This window comes from Lithobates pipiens, unplaced genomic scaffold (genome assembly GCF_037356315.1).
Source record: "Lithobates pipiens isolate NorthernLeopardFrog02 unplaced genomic scaffold, aLitPip1_a1.2 Scaffold_3, whole genome shotgun sequence".
Classification (NCBI taxonomy): Eukaryota; Metazoa; Chordata; class Amphibia; order Anura; family Ranidae; genus Lithobates; species Lithobates pipiens.
The window spans coordinates 176,195,168-176,204,829 of NW_027507790.1; positions in this window are offsets into that span (position 1 = coordinate 176,195,168).

Below are 9,662 nucleotides of genomic sequence, written 5' to 3' on the forward strand. Positions count from 1 at the left end.
GTTTCGGGTGCTGCCGCCGCCATTGCCGGTAAGTGAACTTGGCAGTGTTGCCTTACGGCTGGGTTCCTGCTGTGCATGCGCTCTCTCACTGGTCTGGCAAGAAGGGGAGGAGGAGGTGGACCGAGCTGCTGATGTACTTCACTAGTGGCCCGGTCTCCCGGGAAGTAATCAACAAACCCCCCCCCCCAAAAGGTGCCAGATGTGGCACCAGAGGGGGGAGGAATCGGATAAGCGGAAGTTCCCCACTTTTGGGTGGAACTCTACTTTAACGTAAAGGAAGTTTAGTGCCTTTCTTCTGGCAGCTTAAAAAAAATACCTCAACAGCGGCTCTCCATACTCCCTGAACAGGGGTTAAAGTGACACTAAACAGTGTCCTTATTCTCCAAAAATAATTAATACACATTCACTACTTAATTGCCCTGTATTCTATTTTTCATTAAATTGTTTCTAACTGTTTCATTGTGTCTCCTTATAGCATCCTCAGAAGCTCCTCGATCTCTCATTTTCCCCTCAGTTAGGTTTGGAATGAGCAGTGCACATTATTTGTGGTCTGCTCTATGCACACTACAAGCCCCACAGGCCATAGTATATAGTCTATAATCAATAATCTATAGTGTATAATCCATAGTTTATAATGTATAATCTATAGTCTAAAATCCATATTCTATAATCCATAGTCTATAATCCATTGTCTATAATCCACAGTCCATAGTCTATAATCCATAGTCTATAGTGTATAATCCACAGTCTAAAATCCATATTCTATATAACCCATAGTCTATAATCCATAGTCTAAAGTCCATGATCTATAATCCATAGTCTAAAGTCCATAGTCTATAACCCATAGTCTATAGTCTATATTCCATAGTCTATAACCCACAGTCTCTAATCAACTGTCTATAGTCCATAGCCTATAGTCTACAATCCATAGTCTATAATCCACAGTCTAAAATCCATAGTCTGTAATCCACTGTCTACAATCCATAGTCTATAATCCATAGTCTATAATCCATAATTTATAGTCTATATTCCATAGTCTATAATCCACAGTCCATAATTCACGGTCTATGATCCATAGTCTATAATCCATAGTCTATAATCCACCATCTATAATCCATAGTCTACAATCCATAGTCTATAATCCATAGTCTATAATCCATAATTTATAGTCTATATTCCACAGTCTATAATCCATAGTCTATAATCCATAGTCTATAATCCACAGTCTATAATCCATAGTCTATAATCCACCATCTATAATCCATAGTCTATAATCCACCATCTATATTCAATCCATAGTCTATAATCCACCGTCTATAATCCATAGTCAAATAGTTTATAATTCATAGTCTATAATCCATAGTCTATTGTCTATCTCAGGAGCGAGCAGGAGAGGGCGGCAATCTTTCTACATATAGTGAAACCATGGAGAATGAATATAGCCACCCACTAACACCAAGTCAGATCACGGTAGGATTTGGGAGATTTGGAAGAGGCAGCGGTGGAGGAGCGGTGAATACACCGCTCCTCCATCGCTGCTTCCCATTGAAAGCAATGGGGCAGCGCTGCTATACCGCCGGCAAAGTGCCTATGCAGCAGCGTTTTGCGGGCAGATTTAACCCTTTTTCGGCCGCTAGCAGGGGTTTAAACCACCCCGCTAGTGGTCGAATAGTGCCGCTAAAACGACAGTAAAGCGGCGCTAAAAATAGTGCCGCTTTACCGCCGTCGTCCGGGTGCTTTTAGTGTGAAAGTACTCTTATGCCGCGTACAACACGACCGGACTTTTCAACATCAAAAGTCCAACGGAATGATTCCGGCAGACCATTCGATCGTGTGTGGGCTGCAGCGGACTTTTGATTTGCAAAAGTCTGACAGACTTTAGAAATGGAACATGTTTCAAATTTAAAAAAGGAGAAGGGAATTGGGACTTTGAATGAAGCAATTAAATAGTGGAGGTGAGTTACAATATAATGTATTTTATTTATAAATACTCTCAAAGCATTAAATCATTGTTCATATCATATATATATACACATGTAGTGTGCACAGAAACTGAACATAGTAAACAAAGTACATACATACAACACATGATCAAAGTAGTAAATATACAGATTGATACAAAAGGGCATGTATATGCCAATAGCACCATGCCCAATGCTGGCATGTACACCTACATGGTATATGTACATCTGTCAAAAAATATAGAAACATCATAAAATCTAGTAGTAATAAATAAATATCAGTTCGTATGAGGTGTAACTGCAGCATCAAGTAAAGCTCTACGCATTTCATGGGTATTCCCAATTGATGTTTCTATATACAGATGTACATATACCATGTAGGTGTACATGCCAGCATTGGGCATGGTGCTATTGGCATATACATGCCCTTTTGTATCAATCTGTATATTTACTACTTTGATCATGTGTTGTATGTATGTACTTTGTTTACTATGTTCAGTTTCTGTGCACACTACATGTGTATATATATATATATATGATATGAACAATGATTTAATGCTTTGAGAGTATTTATAAATAAAATACATTATATTGTAACTCACCTCCACTATTTAATTGCTTCATTCAAAGTCCCAATTCCCTTCTCCTTTTTTATTCATTACCGGGATGGAGGCACCTTAGGGTGCTTCATTTAAAGTCCCAACCTTCTTCTATTGTACATGTTTCAAATTTTTCCACCAGAACTCCGCCGGACCCAGTTCCTACCGAGAAATCCGCTCGTGTGTATGCTAGTCCGATGGACAAACACCGACGCTAGGGCAGCTATTGGCTACTGGCTATGAACTTCCTTATTCTAGTCCAGTCGTACGTCATCACGTTCGAATCCGTCGGACTTTGGTGTGATTGTGTGTGGCCAAGTCCGTTCATTCGGAAAGTCCGTCAGAACTCTGTCAGAACTCCGTCAGAACTCCGTCGAAAGTCTGTCGGACCTAGTCCCTCGAAAAGTCCTGTCGTGTGTACGTGCCATTAGATGCACTTAAGCCTAGTACACACATGCTGAATGTCAGGTGGCATCGGCCAGTAGACATGTGCATTCGTTTTCGTCCGAATGCATTTTCGTCCGAATTTCAGCTATTTTCGTTTTCGTTTTGACAAAAGATAACGAAAGCACAAAATCCGAAAAACGAAAGATCCGACATAAATAAATGCTTTATTTTCGTTTTCATTGTTACAACAGTTCGATATAGAATAGGAGATTCGACATGACTCTGACAACAATCTGTGTCTATAGAACCTGTGGTCGAATGTGCTTAACCTTACCTCTATTAGTCCAAGATTATATAGAGAAAATATTCGACAGAGAAAAAAGATTTGACAGAGAGAAAAGATTCTGCAAGTTACTGTCCTAAAAAGTGTTTGGGGACCCGGGTCCTGCCCCAGGGGACATGTATCAATGCAAAAAAAAGTTTTAAAAACGGCCGTTTTTTCGGGAGCAGTGATTTTAATAATGATTAAAGTGAAACAATAAAAGTGTAATATTCCTTTAAATTTTGTAGGGGGGGGTTGTCTATAGTATGCCTGTGAAGGGGCGCATGTTTCCCGTGCTTAGAATTGTCCCTGCACAAAGTGTCATTTATGCAGGAAAAAAAGTCCTTTAAAATCACTCGCAGCTATTATGAATTGTCGGCTCCGTAATACAGAGAACACTCATTGAAAGTCATTGATAAAAAAATAAATAAATAAATTTAAAAAAAAGCGTGGGGGTCCCCCAAATTCAATTACCAGGCCCTTCAGGTCTGGTATGGATATTAAGGGGAACCCTGCCTCAAATTTAAGAAAAAATTTGACGTGGGGTTCCCCCTAAATATCCATAACCAGACCCTTCAGGTCTGGTATGGATATTAAGGGGAACCCCGCATCAAATTTAAAAAAAAATTGACGTGGGGTTCCCCCTAAATATCCATACCAGACCCTTTATCCGAGCACGCAACCTGGCAGGCCGCAGGAAAAGAGGGGGGGACGAGAGAGCGCCCCCCCTCCCTCCTGAACCGTACCAGGGCACATGCCCTCAACATTGGGAGGATGCTTTGGGGGTCTGTGACCCCTCAAAGCACCTTGTCCCCATGTTGATGAGGACAAGGGCCTCATCCCCACAACCCTGGCCGGTGGTTGTGGAGGTCTGCGGGCGGGGGGCTTATCAGAATCTGGAAGCCCCCTTTAACAAGGGGACCCCCAGATCCCGGCCCCCCCCTGTTTGAAATGGTAAGGGGGTACAAAAGTACCCCTACCATTTCACAAAGAAAGTGTAAAAAATGGTTAAATAAAACAAACACACTTTTGAAAAATTCCTTTATTAAAAATAAAAAAATAAAAAAAAGATTCCAGCGGTGGTAATCCACTCTTGCTATCCAGCGACGGACGGTCATCTCTCCAGCGATGTCTCATGTCATCCAGCGCAGCGAATACATCCTTCTTCTGTCTCCTCCACGGAGACACTGCAGGCATTCCGGCGGCTGGCGTTTCTTATATACGGAGGGCGGGGCCACCCGTCACCTGACCCCGCCCCCCTCTGACGCAAGGGGAAACCCGGGGTTCCCTGTGACGTAGGGGTGACCCGCACCCCTCTGATGTAACACAGGCAGGTTTCCGTTACATCAGAGGGGGGCGGGGTCACCCATACGTCACGGGGAACCCCGGGTTTCCCCTTGCGTCAGAGGGGGGCGGGGTCAGGTGACTGGTGGCCCCGCCCTCCGTATATAAGAAACGTCAGCCGCCGGAATGCCTGCAGTGTCTCCGTGGAGGAGACAGAAGAAGGATGGAGGATCGCTGCGCTGGATGAGATGAGACATCGCTGGAGAGATGATCGTCCGTCGCTGGATAGCAAGAGTGGATTACCGCCGCTGGAATCTTTTTTTTATTTTTTTCAAAAGTGTGTTTGTTTTATTTAACCATTTTTTACACTTTCTTTGTGAAATGGTAGGGGTACTTTTGTACCCCCTTACCATTTCAAACAGGGGGGGGGGCCGGGATCTGGGGGTCCCCTTGTTAAAGGGGGCTTCCAGATTCTGATAAGCCCCCCACCCGCAGACCTCCACAACCACCGGCCAGGGTTGTGGGGATGAGGCCCTTGTCCTCATCAACATGGGGACAAGGTGCTTTGAGGGGGTCACGGACCCCCAAAGCATCCTCCCAATGTTGAGGGCATGTGGCCTGGTACGGTTCAGGAGGGAGGGGGGGCCGCTCTCTCGTCCCCCCTCTTTTCCTGCGGCCTGCCAGGTTGCGTGCTCGGATAAAGGGTCTGGTATGGATTTTTAGGGGGAACCCCACGTCAATTTTTTTTTAAATTTGACGCGGGGTTCCCGTTAATATCCATACCAGACCTGAAGGGTCTGGTTATGGATATTTAGGGGGAACCCCAAATCAGATTTTTTCTTAAATTTGAGGCAGGGTTCCCCTTAATATCCATACCAGACCTGAAGGGCCTGGTAATTGAATTTGGGGGACCCCCACGCTTTTTTTTAAATGTATTTATTTATTTTTTTATCAATGACTTTCAATGAGTGTTCTCTGTATTATGGAGCCGACAATTCATAATAGCTGCGAGTGATTTTAAAGGACTTTTTTTCTGCATAAATGACACTTTGTGCAGGGACAATTCTAAGCACGGGAAACATGCGCCCCTTCACAGGCATACTATAGACAACCCCCCCCCTACGAAATTTAAAGGAATATTACACTTTTATTGTTTCACTTTAATCATTATTAAAATCACTGCTCCTGAAAAAACGGCCGTTTTTAAAACTTTGTTTTTGCATTGATACATGTCCCCTGGGGCAGGACCCGGGTCCCCAAACACTTTTTAGGACAGTAACTTGCAAATTAGCCTTTAAAAATAGCACTTTAGATTTTGAACGTTGGAGTCCCATAGACTTTAATAGGGTTCTAAAGTATGCTATATAGTTAGCTCCGTCGAATCTTCTTTATACATTCGACAGACACCATAAGCCTTCCAAGACAGATTCGACCGTAATTTATGTGGATTTTCGGACGAATGCAATTTTTGAACGAAAAGCGAAATAAATAAAAACGAATTTCGGGAGTAACTAAATAAATTAAGTTTTCGGACGAAAACGAAATTCCGAAACGAAATATTTTACTCTGCACATGTCTATCGGCCAGTTCAATATAAACTGTGTGTGGGGGGGGGGGACTTCTCCCTGTCAGAACACAATAGCTCAGCAGTGGAGATCACTGTACTAATATCAGATCATCATGATCTTCCTAACCGCTTCAGTTTCTTTTCTGTTCAACCTGCTGGGTTGAACGAGAAAAACTCCACGGTATGTACCAAGCTTAACAGTTGACTAATGCCGCGTCCACACGACCGGACTTTCCAGCTGAAAAGGTCAGAGGGAATCATTCCGTTGGATATTCCGATAATTTTTCTTCAAAAAATCCAGACGGACCTAGAAATAGAACATGCTTTAAATCTTTCCGACTGAATCAATTGCTATCGGAAAAAACGTTTGTGTGCTGGTCCGATGGATCAAATATGACACAAGGGCAGCTATTGGCTACTGGCTATTGAACTTCCTTTTCTAGTCCCGTCATACGTCATTGCATTTAAAACGAAAGGACTTTGTCTGTTCATGTGTGGGCAAGTCCGTTTGGTCGGAACTCCGTCGGGAAGACTGTCGGGAAGACCGTTGGACCTTTTCTGCCAGAAAGTCCAGTCGTGTGTACGCTGCATAACAGATTAAAGCTGAACCCCAGCTAACTTGAAGCAGTTACAGCAACATTTTTTTTCCATTTTGGAATAAAGATTTTAAATAAAGTAATAAATGCTGATCATTGTAAGAACCCTGGTCAGCGTTTACTGGTTTGTCCCAAACCTCTAACTGCCACTTTTGTTGAACAGTTTGGTCTGTTAAAGGAAGTTGAAAAAAATAACAGACTTCTTTTAATCTCAGGAATTATATCTAAGGGCCAGTTCACACCAGATGCAGTTTTGTACAGTTTCATGTGATTTTTTTCTGCACAAAATGCATGCACAGTGTTTTCCATGTATTCCAATGGTTCTAGTTCACACCATGCAGTCAGTTTCTGGTCAGTTTCTGCACCGGAAACTGACTGCATAGTGTGAACTAGAGCCATTGGAATACATGGAAAACACTGTGCATGCATTTTGTGCAGAAAAAAAGCGCACGGAACTGAAGGGAACTGCGTCTGGTGTGAACTAGCACTAACCCTTAATTCACCCTGGCTTTGTGGCATTGAACTGGTGGTCTGCAAAAGGAATTTTGATTTGTATATGAACTTCTCAGGTTGGACAGTTTCAAAACATTCTCACACCTTCGGAAACACTGGAATCTTCCAAACAGGGAACTTTTTCTTTTACAAAAGTTTTATTGGAAAGTTGAGTACAACAAAAATATGGAAGTATATGATGGTTACAGTGGTCATAAAATAAGAGGAAAATCCAGAGGACGGGATATTATATATACAGTACAATATACATCTGTACAAATATTTATAATATTTGAAGAGAAGATAAATGCAAAAAACACAAACAGTTGTGATGTTTTCCTGGTGATGTTCAGACATTATGCCAAAAATGTGAAATTTGTTGTGTACATACATAAAGTAAGAAAAAAAAAGGCGGCAACATGAGAGAGTACATATATTCTTATATCAATCAAAACAAACAAACAAACAAAAACAAAACAAACAAACGTGTGAATAAAAGAAAAGATAAGAAAATATTCCAGTCTGTCGATTTTGGTTTTCCCATATCACTATAACCATCAGTATCGAATTAACTCCTTTATAACCGGAGTCTTAGTTTGGAGTAGATTGGTAGCAAAGAGTGGAAAGAAGATATAGAAGGTAGAGGGAAGGGAAAGAGAGGGGGAAAGAGTCCATCCCAGGGGGTTGGGGGTGCATACCGGACCTTTAGATTGGTAGGAGCCGACTATGAAATCTGGATGGTTGATTATATGATATCCAGGGTTGCCAGACTCTAAGGAATTTACTATGCGTGTCAGAAACCAGGGGCGTGAGTTTCTCATTGATCATTATGTCATTCATGCGTGAATTAATTTTTTACTACCTCAAAACTAAGTACAGGAGTTTTCCAAGACCATGAGTTAGTTTCGTTGCATTAAAAAGATGTTGAGGTAATTGGCGTTCCGGGCGGAGGAGCTCAAGGATAGGTTTGCATAGCAGGGCTTCATATGGGTCTCTTTTCAGGTTAGATTGGAACATATTCCGTAAAGGAGCATAGACCCTGACCCAAAGTCTACAGGCCTTTGGACATGTCCACCAAATATGGGCCATTGAACCTATTGACGGGCAACCCCTGTAGCATTGAGTAGAGTCGGAAGGGATGAACCATGCTAGCCTGTCAGGCGTGTAATACCTCCTATAAAATACCTTATATGCATTTTCTAGAATAAGGACATTCCTTGAGCTTTTATGTGAGGGATATCATCATAGTCTGCCAGTCTTCTGGGTCCAACTGATTCCCTAGGTCTTTTTCCAATTGGAGGTGATATTTTCTCAATGGGGGCTCTCTAATGGAGATGATGAAGGAATAAAGTAGGGATATTACCCCCGGGAAGGGAGGCATAGCCCTGCAAATTCTTTCAAAGGGGGTCAAGGTGTAAGGGGTAGGTTGAGCCCGAATGAGTTGTTGAAGAAAATGTTTGATTTGAAGATAGCTATAGTGTTCCTGAAGAGGAATATCATGTAGGCAGGGCTGGACTGGGACAGAAACTTGGCCCTGGACTTCATCCAGGCTGGCCCACTTACATTTTGAGTGTCCCATCAGCACCCCCTTACATTAGAGTCCCATCAGAAGCCCCCTTACATCAGAGTCCCATCAGCAGCCCCCTTACATCAGAGTCCCATCAGCACCCCCTTACATCAGAGTCCCATCAGCAGCCCCTTACATCAGAGTCCCATCAGCAGCCCCCTTACATCAGAGTCCCATCAGCAGCCCCCTTACATCAGAGTCCCATCAGCAGCCCCCTTACATCAGATTCCCATCAGCAGCCCTCTTACATCAGAGTCCCATAAACAGCCCCCTTACATCAGAGTCCCATCAGCAGCCCCCTTATATCAGAGTCCCATCAACAGCCCTCTTACATCAGAGTCCCATCAACAGCCCCCTTACATCAGAGTCCCATCAACAGCCCCTTTACATCAGAGTCCCATCAACAGCCCCCTTACATCAGAGTCCCATCATCAGCCCCTTTACATTAGAGTCCCATCAGCAGCCCCCTTATATCAGAGTCCCATCAACAGCCCTCTTACATCAGAGTCCCATAAACAGCCCCCTTACATCAGAGTCCCATCAACAGCCCCCTTACATCAGAGTCCCATCAGCAGCCCCCTTACATCAGATTCCCACCAGCAGCCCTCTTACATCACAGTCCCATAAACAGCCCGCTCACATCAGAGTCCCATCAGCAGCCCCCTTATATCAGAGTCCCATCAACAGCCCTCTTACATCAGAGTCCCATCAACAGCCCCCTTACATCAGAGTCCCATCAACAGCCCCTTTACATCAGAGTCCCATCAACAGCCCCCTTACATCAGAGTCCCATCATCAGCCCCTTTACATCAGAGTCCCATCAGCAGCCCCCTTACATCAGAGTCCCATCAGCAGCCCCCTTACATCAGAGTCCCATCAGCACCCCC